The 15,575-nt window shown below is 44.7% G+C and overlaps 1 protein-coding gene across 2 annotated transcripts in view; it reads right to left on the reverse strand.

The window, feature by feature from the left end:
* Window positions 1-15,575, reverse strand: part of LOC142592716 (sodium- and chloride-dependent glycine transporter 2-like) — a 159,545-nt gene that overhangs the window by 36,725 nt on the left and 107,245 nt on the right. The window lies entirely within an intron of this gene.

Consider the following 15,575-nt stretch of genomic DNA (forward strand, 5'->3'; position numbering starts at 1 on the left):
ATCAAATTCAGCGTATCAGAAATACTACGTTGGACTATGTGCGGTTAAAGCACTAAGTGGCGTTTCGATTTGTCATTGACATGGCAGAAGCTCCGGTCGAATACACGAGTCAAGAATAGCCCCTCCAAACAGACGGACAGTGAGTTTGGGCCCCCTTATTACATTGATAGAGAGTGAGTTTGGACCCCCCTGAGCGCGTGGACCACCACGCGGTCCCACGCTACGTCTAGAGGGTCATGTTCTTTTTGTTCATGATGTCGGCAGCCCGAGCCACCACAGCAAGCTGCGATATGGGATCCGTACAGGAAAGCAGGACCTCCCAGTACTCCTAACTTGAGATGGCGAGCTGTCCCTGCGTGGGAGAATCAGCAGGACAGCCGAAAAGGCCCCTCCAAGACATGTATGCCTCGGTGAATAAACTGAAGTGGTTTGATTTGATTGATACACGCTCCGATAGGACTTATTTTAATGCGCAAGCATAGGGTCAAATACCCCAGGTCCGTCAGGCGAAATCTGTAATGCCTTGTATCTGCAGAAAAAATGCGTAATTAGCGAAGACATTTATTCGTTATGATATCATAAATGTAGAATATTGGTACCTTTGTACGCGATAAGCAACAAGTGAACGCATACTTAGAGAACTCCAGAGGAGTTTCTGCATTCATTTTCTTTTTCGTTTTTGATAGCTTATTTGCGCAATCTTTCAGCGCGCAGGAAGCTTCATAAAAGCCTATCTCGGACCAGGACGAATTCTTCTTGAACTGCGAATTTGTGTTTCTCAGTAACCCGCGTGGCGTTTCCTTTGTAGCGCCGTGCAATGAGTTAGCTGGATGACTTTTTTTTAACCTTTTATACATCCTTCGCAATTAAGTACGATGTTTTTTTTTTTTTGCGCAGTACCTGACGCAGCTGTATATCTCGGTGTCGTTGAACAGCGCAGCCAATTATGAATGCCAAGTGCACGTAGCACTTCTGATGTCCACACTTTCCCGGAAGTGCTGCAATATCGGGAAAGTTTCTCGTACGTGAAGACAAATTAATGTGCAAGCCGAAGGCCACAGTGAGTGGCGAAATTTTGCAGTCGGTGCCTCCGAACCTTTGTCTAAGCTGTACCACAGTACCCTTGACCGCTTCACCCGGTGACGTGTGTGGACTTGCATAATGCATCGAAGCTACTCATCCCCCTTCGTTGGAGCTCGTCTTTTTTTTTTTGACCAGCCCGCAAACTGAACGGCGAACTTGCGGTAGATTTGCATTCATTTCCTCGAAGAAAGGTGACCACGGGTTGAATTTAATGTGGCGGGATATCGTACAACACTGAACTACGCATACTTACTTCACAACGCACACCGATAAAGGACATTGCAGAGTGGACCGCAAATCCAGTCATATCAGTGCGCGTCTGGAAGCAACTGGTTAAACGACCTCGTAAATATGCCTGCGATTCCGATCGAGTGAGTGTTTTGCTAATATTATCAACAGAAGCTCCATCTTGAGCACGCGAGATAACTATACATGCAACAGAGGAACAAGGTTGGCGCGCGAGCGGAGTGCAGAAAAACAACGTCTGTGTACATAGTTAACTTGGCTTGGCTATATTCGACAGGCACCTGGGCACGCCCGCTATCAGACAACAGTCGTTTCCAACGTTGGTCACTGTGCTTGAACAGCGACTGGCCTCAGCCAGAGATATACACCCCATATTCAGACACGGTACGTGGCTACTCCACAATCGTTTTTAACCACAATAAGGATAGCGCTCTGAAGTGCGTGTTGTTGAGTCCTAACACGTATGCCTGATAGTTCTTATAATATAATAAGTTGGTAACGCGCCTTGGGACGATAATGTGGGCATTAATAAGAGTGCAGACATACCGTGGACGGTATACTGGTCTACGTATACGGGAACATCAATGCTGCTTGCGACTCCTCGTGGCTCTGATATTAAGTACAAGTCGCCAAAATCTGTTTTCATTTTTTTTATGTATAGAGCGGTCTCTTTGGAGATCGAAATGCAGAAAAGCCTTCGCGATCGTTGCGCAAGACTGCAAGTAAGTGCACCGCCTGCAGACAAGTGCAATGAACTTGTCTGCAGGCAGTGCAGACAAGTGCATTTTTGTTGTTGACAGGCGGTACAGACAAGCGCAGACATTTTTGATGCCGATTACTGCAAGAAAAAGTCTGCCCTCCTTGTTCGCATCGCAGGGTGTCCCTATGCCAGCTACGTGGCTGCTCGCCCCGGCGCCTTCCGCTACAACAGTAAAGCTATTCACTGGTGTAATTCACCGCCTCAGTTAAATAGCTATGAATTTCAGCATCAGCAAATAACGATTTAATAAACTACGCGCGTGTAATTACTCTATCGGTTCAGGAATTCAATACAATGCGGCTTTATTTTTTTACATGAAACATCCTGGAAAGGGATATGGGCTAGAAGCTGACTCGCCAGCATGAGTAAAACCACAAATATTTACAGGGCGGTTGCACACAACGCGTACATGAACGTGAACATTTCAAAGCCACTGTACGCGTAACAATCAGAAGGTACATCACAGATTAGGCAGTTATAATTATTAGGCAACATATAATTGTTATATTAACAAAGGACTGTTATAAGTACACAAAGCTTACCATTAGCATATTACGCCACATATCCCAGACGATGTATGCCTAAATAGGTCTAAATAATAATACAAATAATTCTTTAGGTTGTGGCAATGGGGCGCAAGCTTCTCGAGGGAGAAGCCGCAATTTACTTCGCACCACTCCACTTCCACAGGGCTACGTAAAAACAAATCACGTACAGAAAAACATTTGCACCGGCGGGTGTTTTTAACGATAACCAGCTGCAGTATCGTGCAGGCAGGACTACATCGTTCAACGACACGTGTTTTTCAAACGGCGCTGCGTGATAATAAGATTCAAAGGACGACATAGCGAGCTCGTAATGTACTGCTGTATCTATTCTGTACCCGATCACCCTTCCTTGAGAGCCTATTGTTTCGCCGAGCAATCGACGTTCCCGAGAGGCTCCGAGATGCGAAGCGCAGCTGTGAAACCGCAAGTCGATAAGATGAATGACGCAAATAGCGCCGATTCGTGACGCGTTCGGCGGACGTGAACGCCCGAGCGCAAAAGGAGGTCTGCCTGAAACTGAGGGAAATCGAGAGCGCGGTACGCCGCCCTGGTTTTCTGTGGTAATAACCAGCGCCGCTTCTACACTCATTTTTATATTTAATAAAAAAAGGAAGAGAGAAAGAGAGAAGAAGAAGAAAAGGCAAAGGAAGGACGGGGAGGTTAATCAGATGTTATCTCCGGTTGGCTACCCTGTACTGGGGGAGGGGCAAAGGAATGCGATAGGTGAAAGTTAGAAAAGGATTTTCAATAAAGAAGAAAAAAAAAAGAACGTATAACCTTATTGGGCTGGATGCCGCAAAATACCATGCGCGCTATTCAGGCAAGAATAAACCAGAAGAAGAAAGAGGGGATAAACAAGCATTGCACGTTGCACAAACACAACTAACAAGCATACAAACAATGCATGCAAATACACGGACAATTGCCGCGCGACTGGTCGCTCGAGGCACTTTGCGTGTATTCTCACGCTCGGAAAAACACTTTTATGTAGCACGTATCGAGCGATAGAAAACTGTATCGGGAGTTTTTCTTCTTGCTCTACAATTTTCTCATTGACACCTTTCGTCTGATTATAATATTTCTGAAGTTGATTAATTAAATAAGACTAATTATCTAGTTACGTGGAATGAGAAAATATAATCTGAGTGTCTCCAAGCGGCGGCAAACAGCATTACCTCGGTTCTGCCCAGCTACGTGGCATTTGCATATTTTTAATGTTTGGCTCAAGTTACGTGGGATACCCGCATACTTACATGCATGTGATTCGTAGGATGCACAATGATCGTATGAATGTTTTGCTATTTGCTATTTCCACCTGGTCTTTCTTTTTCTTTATTATCCGAGTAGTGTTTCAGGGCTTCGCAATAGCTGGTTCTACGGAGACCTATACCTTCTCGTGTTCCTTCGCTTATTCATAAATAATAGTATCGCCATGCAGGCACCGGCAGTACTGGCAGCAAGCTCCAGTGAGTGGGGCGCTCTCCTATCACACAGGAAGGGTGCTCTATCCGCCCAAAACCTTTCAGGTGCAGCATGCGTGCTCGCACAAAAAATTGACCACGGAAATACAGCGACATCTATACGCTTGTAAGAAATGAGTACAGCGCAGAGCCTACGCACGAGGAAAAATCGTTCATAATCGTCAAGGGCGCCGACGGCATGTCTCTTCTTGTCAGAGCATGACAATAGCCGAAACAATTTGCCCACTGTGAGAGAACGCCTGTCAAAACGATGTGGCCAAGGTCACGCCGGTGGACCCGCCTGCTGGTGATATTCAAGGTATTGTATCGTAACATGCTCCACTGCAGCGTCGGCGTTGGCCGCAGAAACTACAATCGTGAGACGTCTTTCTCTGACGCGGCACAAAAGGTGAGGCGTGTAAGCTGCGTGTGAAACGCACGAGATGGGTGAACCTGTCGAACGTGCGGTCTGTCTTTAGCTTGGCTGGAAACTGCAGGAGCGCCTCAACGCTGAGCGGCAGCGAGAGCTGCCTGTTCTTGAGGCGGTATGTCAAGGCGAAAGCTTATGCCGCAGTTTGCGCGAAACAATCTTTGTATCTGACATGGAAAATTGCTACGCCGCTCGCTGCGTTCTCCGTACTGTCCTGAGGTTCGCCGCCTTCTTCGCCGGTGAGTTTGGCTCGCGCTTTTTTTTTTCGCAATACGTCACCTTAGTACGGCGTGCGCTATTAAAAACAGACCTGCTACCTGTGTTATTTATGAAGATTCCAACCTTTTCGTATGCAGTTACAACTTCCCATTTCAGTCGCTAAGCCAGTACATTCAACACAAAACAAGCAAACGAACAGCTATTGCACGACACGAACTTTGCGAAAACATAGTCGTCATCATCATCAGCAGCAGCAGTAAAAACAACTATAGCAGCGCCCTTTTAATAATAACCAGTTGTTTATAAACAAAAAGGAAACAAGTAAAGGAAGGAGAAGACAGAACGAAAATTAATGTTTAGACACATCTCATTAGTCACACTTCAACCAAATGCCCAAAGACGCGACACACTCAGGTATTTATTCATTGAAAATCTGCTTCTGGGCTACACGACAATTTCCATCAAAAGTTATGTAGAAGTCGCGTGCGAAACTACCGCCTTATTCGCAAGATTACTTCTTTTTTCTTGCTGTGTTTTCTTGCGATTTATCGATGCCTCGGATGGGATACTAACACTCGGTAGAGAAGAACAATGCTATCTCCGCCGACCCTCGTGAGGCCCCAATCATTGCAATCAATGGCAGGCAGAAACCAGAGCAAGATCTTGAAACCGGCTGGCCGCTCGAAGAGTAGCCTAAATTGCTCTACAAATGGGAAACAAAAGACGGAACTTGGCCGGTCAAGGAGAGCAGCGCGTCATGAACGATCGCGTGTTAACAGTTGCGACATCCACCTGATGATAAACAGTTGCCACCGTTCGTGGGATAGGCACCAGTGCCAGAAGAGATAGCGCGCGCGGAAAGGGGGACGCAGCCCTTCTAGACCCTCGTGACCCGCATTCCAGTGAGATACAATTTAGCGCTGAAAGTGATCGCAGCAAAACGCTGCCTGTTTGTTTAGTATTTGTTTTTGTTCTTTTATTTTTCTACTTGTCCGCGTGAACTGAAGTGCTGAAGAGTGCGCGGAAATTATGCCTCCCAGGTTACAAATAGGGCAGCCGGACGCAAGCAAAAGCACCAATTATTTGTTTAACGCTACATTGTTTAGTTCAGTTACCTTGCTTTTGTTGTGGATTTAACTGGGTTAGTAATTGTAATATCCCTCCTGCCACCTGGTCGTGCGTAGGGTAAATCGTTGTCTTTGTTAATGAATTTATTATCGATCTCGAGCCCGCCGCAGTGGCTTAGCGGCTGTTGGTGTTGCCCTGTTATGCACGAGGTCACGGGGTCGTATCCCGGCCGCGGCGGCCACATCTCAATGGGGGCGAAATGCAAAAACGCCCTTGTCTCGTGCATAGGAGGCGCGTTGAAGATCGACAGTTGGGCGAGTTGGTACGGTAACATGATTTTGGCTTTTTTTTTTTATTGATATGATATAAGGAGATGTTGGCGCGGAATTTAAGGCGCCGGCTACTCCTTATCTCTTGGGTGGTTCCGTCGTACATCATTGAGGGTTCACGGTTACATATCAAATAATCTTTTCACACAAGCACACCTATGTAGTCGAAAGTCTAAAAAGTACAAACGATACTGTCGCCTAATAACACTCAGCGGGTCAGCGGGTACATACAATATACATGGCAAATGTCTCCACACTTATGTAGTCGAAAGTCTCAAAAGTACAAACGATACTGTCGCCTAATAGCACATTTTCTAGTCAGCGGGTCAGCGGGTACATACAATATACATGGCAAATGTCTCCACACCTATGTAGTCGAAAGTCTCAAGAGTACAAACGATACCGTCGCCTAATAACACATTGTCAAGTCAGCGGGTGGTATATACATCGTGTAAATATATTAGCACCTACAGTCACAACAAAGCAGTCAACATAACATAATTCCCAAACAGATGGATAGATAGAGTGACATTCAAATGAACAGAACAATGAAAGCACTAATAACGTCCAACGATGCCGCTGTCTTCAAAAAAAGTGTTTAGTGCTTTTAAAGCGCTTTTCTGCAAGGCCGTTGTTGGCCAAGGGCCCAAAAGTTTCCTTAAACTGAAAGGTCTGCGGTCTAATTTACTTAGCGCTGATTTAAGTCGGCATCTTGGTGTGTCGTGATGTGGGCAATCTAGAAGGAGGTGATATATATCTTCATCTACAAATCCACAATCACATTCGGGGGTTTCCGCTCGGCCAATTCTGTGTAAGAAATGCTTTGTGTAGGCAGTGCCTAGCCTTAATCGATGAATAAGCGTTTCCATAGTTCTATCTAATGACAATGAAAATTCGAATTCAATAAATGGATCAATATGATATAAGTCAGAGCTCTTAGAATTTTGGTCAAACCAAGTGTTTCTAGACATGTTGAAAGACGTTGTCCTTATAATGCAGCGTAATTCATTTTTTGATATTGGGAGCGGAGCCGCATCATCTTTCAGGTGCGCTTGTCGTGCTGCTTCATCGGCTGCTGTGTTGCCAGGAATGTTGCAATGTCCTGGTATCCACTGGAATGCTATTGCATGTTTCGCTTCGCTTGCCTTTGTGAGGTTTTTAAGTGTTTCATATATTATACTGTCGCTGAATGTTTTCCCCTTTGTGCTGCAGAGTGATGTTAGAGCCGCCTGTGAATCGCTGAAAATTACCCAATTTTGCGCTTCTGTTACTGACAATATAAATTTTACCGCACATAGGATTGCGAACAGTGCAGCCGTTGTGGACGAAGTCGCACGAGATAACTTAAATGATTCTTGTTTGTTGAGCTGCGGTATAATGAATGATGAAGTTGAAGAGGTTGCTGTACTGGAGCCGTCTGTATAGACGTGTGTGTATCCTGAATACCGCATATATATCTGGTATAGTGCTAGTTGTTGAGCAGCTTGAATGAACATGTCTCTTTTGCTGAATATTCCTTCTACTGACAATTCGATTTTTGGAACTGTAAGCAGCCGTGGAGGATATTCGATGTCTGAGTTCCAAAATTCATTTCCTGGCAATATGTGAAGATTTTTTTGAATTTCTATATGAACATAACTTCTATCTCGTTTCATTATGTCTAGAGCCAATGGGTGGTTTTTATGCTGGGCTTGAGGACGGAAATAATGCCGGCATGTTTCTGTAGTTCGCATAACTGGAAATGGTGATTGGCGAGCCTCAGCTATTACAAGAGAACTCGAAGTCGCTCGTGGAACTCCTAGACATAGGCGTAGTCATCTAGCTAAAAGTCTTTGAAGTCTCTCTTCTGACGTGTTGGAAAGTCCGTGTAAGATTGGCGCGGAATATGCAATTTTTTGGCTTCTAGCGCGAAGTGAAACACGGACACTCCTGTCTGCTCCTTTCTGTGTCCGTGTTTCACTTCGCGCTAGAAGCCAAAATCGCGTTGAAGATTCCCCGTTGGTCAAAATTAATCCGGACTCCCCACTACCGCGTGCCTCGTAATCAAATCGTAGTTTTGGCAACGTAACACCCCGGAATTCAATCCTATTGCTGCCGATGTTTGAGTCTGCTGCCGCTGGTGTTGTTGATGATGATGATGAGACGATGCGCGTCATTTTATGCAGCTGGCAGTTACAGATGATGCTTCTGCTGATTACGTTAATATGTTTAATGCTTCTGTCATATGTGATAGCAATGACCTAGTTGCTTTGCGTTTATGAAGAAATTTGAAATACAAACTTTTGTTGCCCTGATGGAGACAAGTCCGTTTGCCCGAAAGTTGGCTCCGCAGATTTCCCTTGCACGACCTATGTTGATCACAAGCATGCAGTTCTCTAAGATTACAAGAAAAAAAATTCTCGGATGTTACGTGCCAAAACCAGGATCTCATTATGAGGCACCTTGTAGCGGGGGGAAATCAGGGTTATTTATAGCCACCTGGGATTCACTGACGTGCACCTTCACATATATAAGCACAGGAGAGAGAGAGAGAGAACTCTATTTGGTCCATTAAGGGTTTAGCGTTCGGTCTTTGTCCTCATCGCTGCAGACGCTTGACCTTCTTAGCAGGGTTTGGCCCCTAGTCAAGGGCTCCATTGAGCCGCGCTGCTTCGCTTGCGTGTTGCACCATTGCCCTTTGGGCGGCGAGCTCGCAGCTGGTGAGCCGGCTCTCCCACTGCTCCGCACTCGGGGTTTTGCGTTGGTGGAATGTGCAGTTACGTTTGCACTCCCAGGTTATACGGTAAAGCGTGGGGGTTGCCCCGCACCACGGGCATGTGTTCCTAAATTGAGTAGGATACATTTTGCTTAGTATATGTAAGCTAGAGAAGGTTCCCGTTTGCAGCCTCCGCCATACTAGCTGCTTCTTGCTTTGTTAAGGCTTTGTGTGGCGGGGAGTATCTGATTCTCTTGCCTCTGTGGTAGTTCAGCAACTCTGAACAGCCGATCTCCACTGTGAAGTGCTGCGCCCGGGCGTGTGGCCGCTCGACTCGGTACGTGATCTCGCGAGCCAAGCTGTGTGCCCTTTCATTTCCTTCTATCTCTGTGTGTGCCGGAATCCAGATTACTTTGTGGGTTGCGGTGTGTCTGAGGTGTTCTGCCTTGCGGAGGATAGCTAAGGCAGCCCTGCAGATTCTACCCTTTGTGTAGTTCCTGCATGTCTCCTTTGAACCCGTTAGAATGACCATTGATTTGTCTTTTCGATAGCCCTCAGCCGCTGCCAGCGCAACCGCGACCTCATCCGCTTCTACTATCCTGGCGCTACGTGTAGTTGCGAAGGTGATTAGCTTGCCTGCGTTGTCAACCACTACCGAAGCGGCCTCAATGTAATTTTCATGTCTATTCCATGGATACAGTGTTGCATCCGTGAAAACCGTGTTTTCTGGTTTGGCTAAATGACTTTCCAATGTGCCCGCGCCTGCCTTCTGGCCGCGTGGAGATTTGGATCCATGTTTTTCGAAATGGTATTCACGTGCAGGTTCTTACGGATCTCGTCGGGTATATCGGCGGATCGATCGAGATGCCTCCTTGGGTCGCGAAAGCACAGGAACATTTCTTGCATTTGGTCCCCATTGACATGTGGCGTGCCATAGCGTCTATATGACTGCGCGCACACGTACAATAAGGTCTACTGTTAAGGGGAGCACGCAGCCATTTCCATTTATTATCGCTGAGCGTTGGCACAAAGGCCCACACACCCGAATTTTCCTTCTATTAAATGTGCGTCCAGTTGATTACGTCAGCCATTTATTTCAGATGAAGGCGAAGAAATATTCCGGTTATATAGGCGTTTATTGCCGCTTAGGTAGTCCACTTAACAGCGGACCGTATTGTGCGATTGTTATATTGCTGTTCTAGAAAGCTATGCGCGAATGAGTTACGCAAAGACACACGGACCATCTCAACGTGTCTGACCAGCTAGACCAACGGTTAGTCCACCTGAAATGTGTATCGCTGCTTACGGCGTTAGAGCGGCGGCCAGAAGTAAAGGAAACGATCTATATGTTACGTCAGCGGCCACTAAGTTCCGGGCACCGGACCTAAAGATGTATGTGATTGATGTGGATGCGGGGGCAATGCGTGAAAGCACTGTCCGCTCCGCACAGCACTGAAAGAGCTCCGCGGAAGGGAAAGCGTCGGCGTCTGTACGATGGTGCATTTTGCGTACACGGCGTTTGCGCGTTACACAACACGAATCGTCGAGAAGCATATCTCCTCCCCACGACTACCACTCTTACGCGGCAGCCAGCACGCGCGAAATCTCGCAGCTGGACCAGCATTTAACGCAATCGTTAAAGCGTATACTGAGGCGTGGATTTAAAGAAGCGAGGCGACCTTTATCCGCACTTCCAGAAGAGTAAAGAAAAAAAAAAAGAGAGAGACCATAACCTGCAGTTTGCGACAAGTGACTTCGTTTTCCCTCTCGACAATTTGCGCTGCCTCTTAAGAAAGTCGTATGCACTGCCTTCAGTGAATTAAGTGCAATTGGAATATATATTCAACCCAGACAATGATTCATCTGTGTTTAAGGTGATCGTTCTTTATTGCGTGCCCGATCTGTATGCTTCCGCTGCGCGCAACTGTGTCTCCATGAACGCCCGATGCGACTAATATTTACGATTCAAAGCCTTTCGTGCTTTGCAGAACATGCTTCTCTTCGAGACGTCTAAAGGCTGTTATAAATTGGATGGAACTTTTTAAATTAGGTGCATAATTAAATGACGTCAAAATTAGCCCCCTGTACCAGGTAAGCACAGTATACGTTATAAGCGATAAGAGGCACGCCACAAGTGTGATATCGTGGCTATTTCTTGCTAAAATCTATCACGTGGCACTCGGTCGGACATTAATGTCTTTTAAGGCGAAGAACCCCGGTAACATTTAAATTGCCGCAAGCTTCACTGTTGGAACACTCATGCTTTGAGGCTGCAGTTCACCTTAGACAATCATATCAAAAGAAACAGGCATGATAAAAAAATACAGATGCATCAGAATCCGCAAAACAAGAACAAAAAAAGAAAAAGAAATAAAATGTCCTGTCCCCTCAAAATCCGGTTCCCTATAAAACGCTACAGCACTCGATGTTTTTAATCTATAGCAAGATTCACACAGATATATAAACACGCGCATGCGGTTCGTACAACGCTTCCACTGCAAGTTCAAGAAATAACTTTGTATGAGTCGGCCACAAAATTTGACGGAACACGAGATCGGAGGAAAAGCAGAAGATCTGCGGGGGGTACCCTCACAACGCAGCCTTGTATTCCCATTTATTTATTTATTTATTTATTTATTTATTTATTTATTTATTTATTTATTTATACTGTTGACCCGAGGGTCGCTACAGGGCGGGTAAACGAAACACCAGAACGTGATGCAAAACATGAATAAGAGACAGTATTTTAGCCGAACATAAAATAATAGCAATCATAAACAGATCTAAATGTGCGAAAAGGAATACAGTGCATAATATGCTACAGAGCAAATCCCATGCGACACCAGCGAGGAGCCAAATAGATAAAACCATTGACAAGCTATCACATGCATAGTGCATGTGAAAGCTTGTCCATTTCTTTATATTTTTCTTTTTATCTTATCTTTTTCTCTACCAGTATATGTCAGCAACATTGTGATATTCGGTTTCACTGACTACTGTTACAGGCTGCACAGAAACTGATCGTTTTCTGAGATCCCGTGGTGCGTATAATCTCGTGATTGACTGTACGATAACACTTCTTCACGTAAAACACTCAAAACAAGAGAATCGTATCGAAACGTAAGCTCAGTTTACAAGTGAACCTCGAAGGCGAGACGTATAATGTAAGTAAATAACAGTGCGTGATGGCGTTTTGCAAATTCGCAAAAACTAGGAAACGAGAACCACCTGCTCTGGGTTTGCCCTGCGTTGAAACCGACGAGGCTCCGGCACCTCGTAGCGGCGGGACTTTCGGCTCATAATCCGCAAATCTTTTTTCATTCATTTAATCATCCTTATTCGCCCGCATCCCATACCCCTGTAAGCCCTGTGGCATTCATTCTCGCATTAGAAAAATGAGATGAAAAAAAAAAAAACCAAAGAACAATCAAATTGGAGGTAATATGACGCAACGATTACGTAGAACCCGACGGGGTAGCATCATAATGTACCTTGAAAAGTGTGAACGGCCCAATCACTCCCTTCCATTACGGCAGCTACGGAGGTGTACTGATCTGTTTAAAAAATAAAAACGCGGAATATGATAGCTTAGTTTTGGAGTGATGTAATTAGTACAAGACGTTTATTGTTTGTAAATTTCGTGACTTATAGCTTGGGGGGGGGGAGGGTCACGTTTCAAAATATAGTTCTGAAAAACAAAGGTAAAATACCCTAATTTAATTAAGGATCAGACTCTCCTTAATTGTATGTGACTATCGCTTATCTTTTTATTTTTATTTTTGTTGCTTCATGATGTTGGTAATGGTTAACACTTCATATCTTGCTTAGCCCCACGTAGGCCAAGCTATCATTTTGCATGAGCTCAACTTGGCACCTCCATACGTATTTGCGCGCGTGAAATGCAGTGCAAGGCTCATACAGTCGCTTTTATTATTTTTCTTTACATGCTGGAGCAAGTTTATCTCCAGGTACTTCAAGAAACTAAGGTACAATTAATTGTTTATCATACTAATTAGTTTTTACGCGACAGATATTCAAGCTTTCTTTTTTAAATAAAATTGCCCTCCATGGGGGGGGGGGGCAAACCTAAAGGCCAATAAGAACCTAGGACCAGTATGAAGAATGACTCTTTTGGAAATGTTTAATGATATCTGGATAAGAGAGACTCTATCGGATTCATGGAAATTAGCTCGGGTAATTCCAGTGCTAAAACCAGGAAAGACTCCACTTTGTCTTGACTCCTACCGACCCGTCAGTCTCACAAGCTGTTTTTCCAAACTAATGGAGAAGATGATAGACAGTCGACTGCAATGGTGGTGTGAACACACACATGTGTTTTCCGACCACATGACCGGTTTTCGACAAAATCGTTGTACAATGGATGCAGTATTAGATATTGCCACATATGTCGAACATGAACGAAGCTGCGGAAATGTGACAGTAGCAGTATTCTTAGACATTCAAAGAGCATTCGACACTGTAAGTCACATACACGTCCTTGCTGGTATGTTAGAGCTTGGCCTACACGGTCGAACGCTGCGATGGGTGTCAAACTTCTTGAAAGATAGAAAAATATTTATGGAAACAATAGAAGGAGAAAGTAATTATCACAGCATCACGCAGGGCGTTCCGCAGGGCAGTGTTCTCAGTCCGTTTTTATTCAATTGTGTCATGGCAGCCTTGCCACAAAAGCTCCCGTCTGGTCTACGCTATTCTCTGTACGCAGATGACATCTGCATATGGGCCTCTGGTTCTAATATACAAGACATTCAAACAACGCTGCAAGAGGGCCTTGATAGTATCGACACCTTTTTAAAAGAAAGAGGCATGAGTCTTTCATACGCAAAGACAGCCGTACTTCCTTTCACTAGACGACAGTTGATTAATTTCCAACTTAGGCTTAACGGGCAAGCTTTGCTGTTTGTGAAAGAGCATAAATTTCTTGGAGTTATTCTTGACCGCCAACTTACATGGGCTTCACACATCCGCGCAATTGAAAAACAGACCAATGCAGTAATAAACGTACTTCGGCGACTCGCAGGCACAACGTGGGGGGGATCAGTCTCTTCGCTACTACAAATTCATAACCCACTCATAAAACAAAAAATTGCTTACTCGGCACCTGTTCTCCATGGTTTATCGCAAACTTCTGAGGAACGTCTTCAACGTTTACTAGCAAGGGGGCTGCGAGTGTGTCTTGGGGTTCCGCAGGCTACCTCGAGTTCTTTAGTAATTGCTGAAGCTCGTCACCCCCCATTTCCAGTCATACGAACGGTTGAAACATGCCGACATATTTATCGCATCTTAACCCAACACGAGAAGCATCCATTAAACCTCGCGCTCACCGAAAAAAACAAAAGCAAAGTTCACGATGTTGTTCGAGAACATAAAGCATTATTACCAAGATTTGAATTATGCAAAGTGGATGTTAGTTACCCCCCTGGATGTTAACATACCCTAAAATAGAGTTATCGGTTGAAGGGATTATATCTAAGAGAGACAGTTCATAGTAGCCGCACAGCAACTGGCACTCTACCAAATTTACTTATTATATCCCCAGTACATACACGTCTATACAGATGGTTAGTGTCATAAAAATTCCTCGACTTCCGCATTCGTCATTCCACATTTAGCGCTAGAGCAAACATTTAAATTATCCCGGGAGACATCTTCCACCATGGCAGAACTATTTGCAATCCTGTGTGCTTTGCGTTTCATAACTTTAGAAAAACATTCGCAAAAATTGGTTATCTTTAGCGATTCGCAAGCCGCTCTCACATTACTACAGAGCAATAAGAAAAATTCTTTGAACACTTCGATATTGTATGAGACGCTCAAAGAACTTACAAAAGCAAGCGCAATGAACCACGTAATTGCATTTCAGTGGATTCCTGGGCACTGCAATATTCCTGGTAATACTGCAGCGGACGCAGCTGCGAATCGAGCGCACAATAACGCAGAGACAACCAATCTTCCCCTATTGCGTAGTGAAGTCCGTCTGATCCTGAGACAGATTTCTTGTCGTCTCAGCAAAACTACCTGGTTTGACCAGCAAACTAAGAACTCGGAGTTATACTCAATAGACCCATGTATAAACTTATCAATGCCGGAAACTCTAAGAGACAACAGAAAATTTGAAACTTTGGTACACCGGCTGCGTCTTGGTACTGCATTTACGAGACAATTGTTGTACAGAATAAAACGTGTCTCTAGTCCGCAGTGTTCTTGTGGCCATCCAGACGAAGATGTGCATCATCTTCTTCTCGAGTGCTCGAAATACGATACACAAAGAACGGTACTGCAAGCTAATTTGTTTATATTAGACAGAAGACCATTCACTCTAAAAAAGATACTTGGCCCATGGCCAACTGCGGGCCTTCAAAAAAGAGCGCTTCTTGCTCTGAAAAAGTTTTTAGAGGAGACCAACATTTTGGGGAAATATAAAGTATTGGATGATCCGAATACGCTAAATGAGTTACATAAACGTTGTTCGTGATGCGTAGTTGGTTTATGTGGGGATCGCAACTTTTACGCAATACGTATAATTCTGTCCTGTACTTGGAGTGTATTACAAGTGTTGTTATGTGTTTTGGCTGTTCAAAACATCGGACTTCATATATGCGTACGTGGACTGAACTCATGCACAGAACTTTGCGACTCATGTACTGTTGGACTGTATATTTTTTATTGATCCGGTGTTCTACTGAGTGTTATATTTAGTGTCGCTATTCTTCCTT

This window comes from Dermacentor variabilis, chromosome 9 (assembly GCF_050947875.1).
Source record: "Dermacentor variabilis isolate Ectoservices chromosome 9, ASM5094787v1, whole genome shotgun sequence".
In the NCBI taxonomy this organism is placed as follows: domain Eukaryota; kingdom Metazoa; phylum Arthropoda; class Arachnida; order Ixodida; family Ixodidae; genus Dermacentor; species Dermacentor variabilis.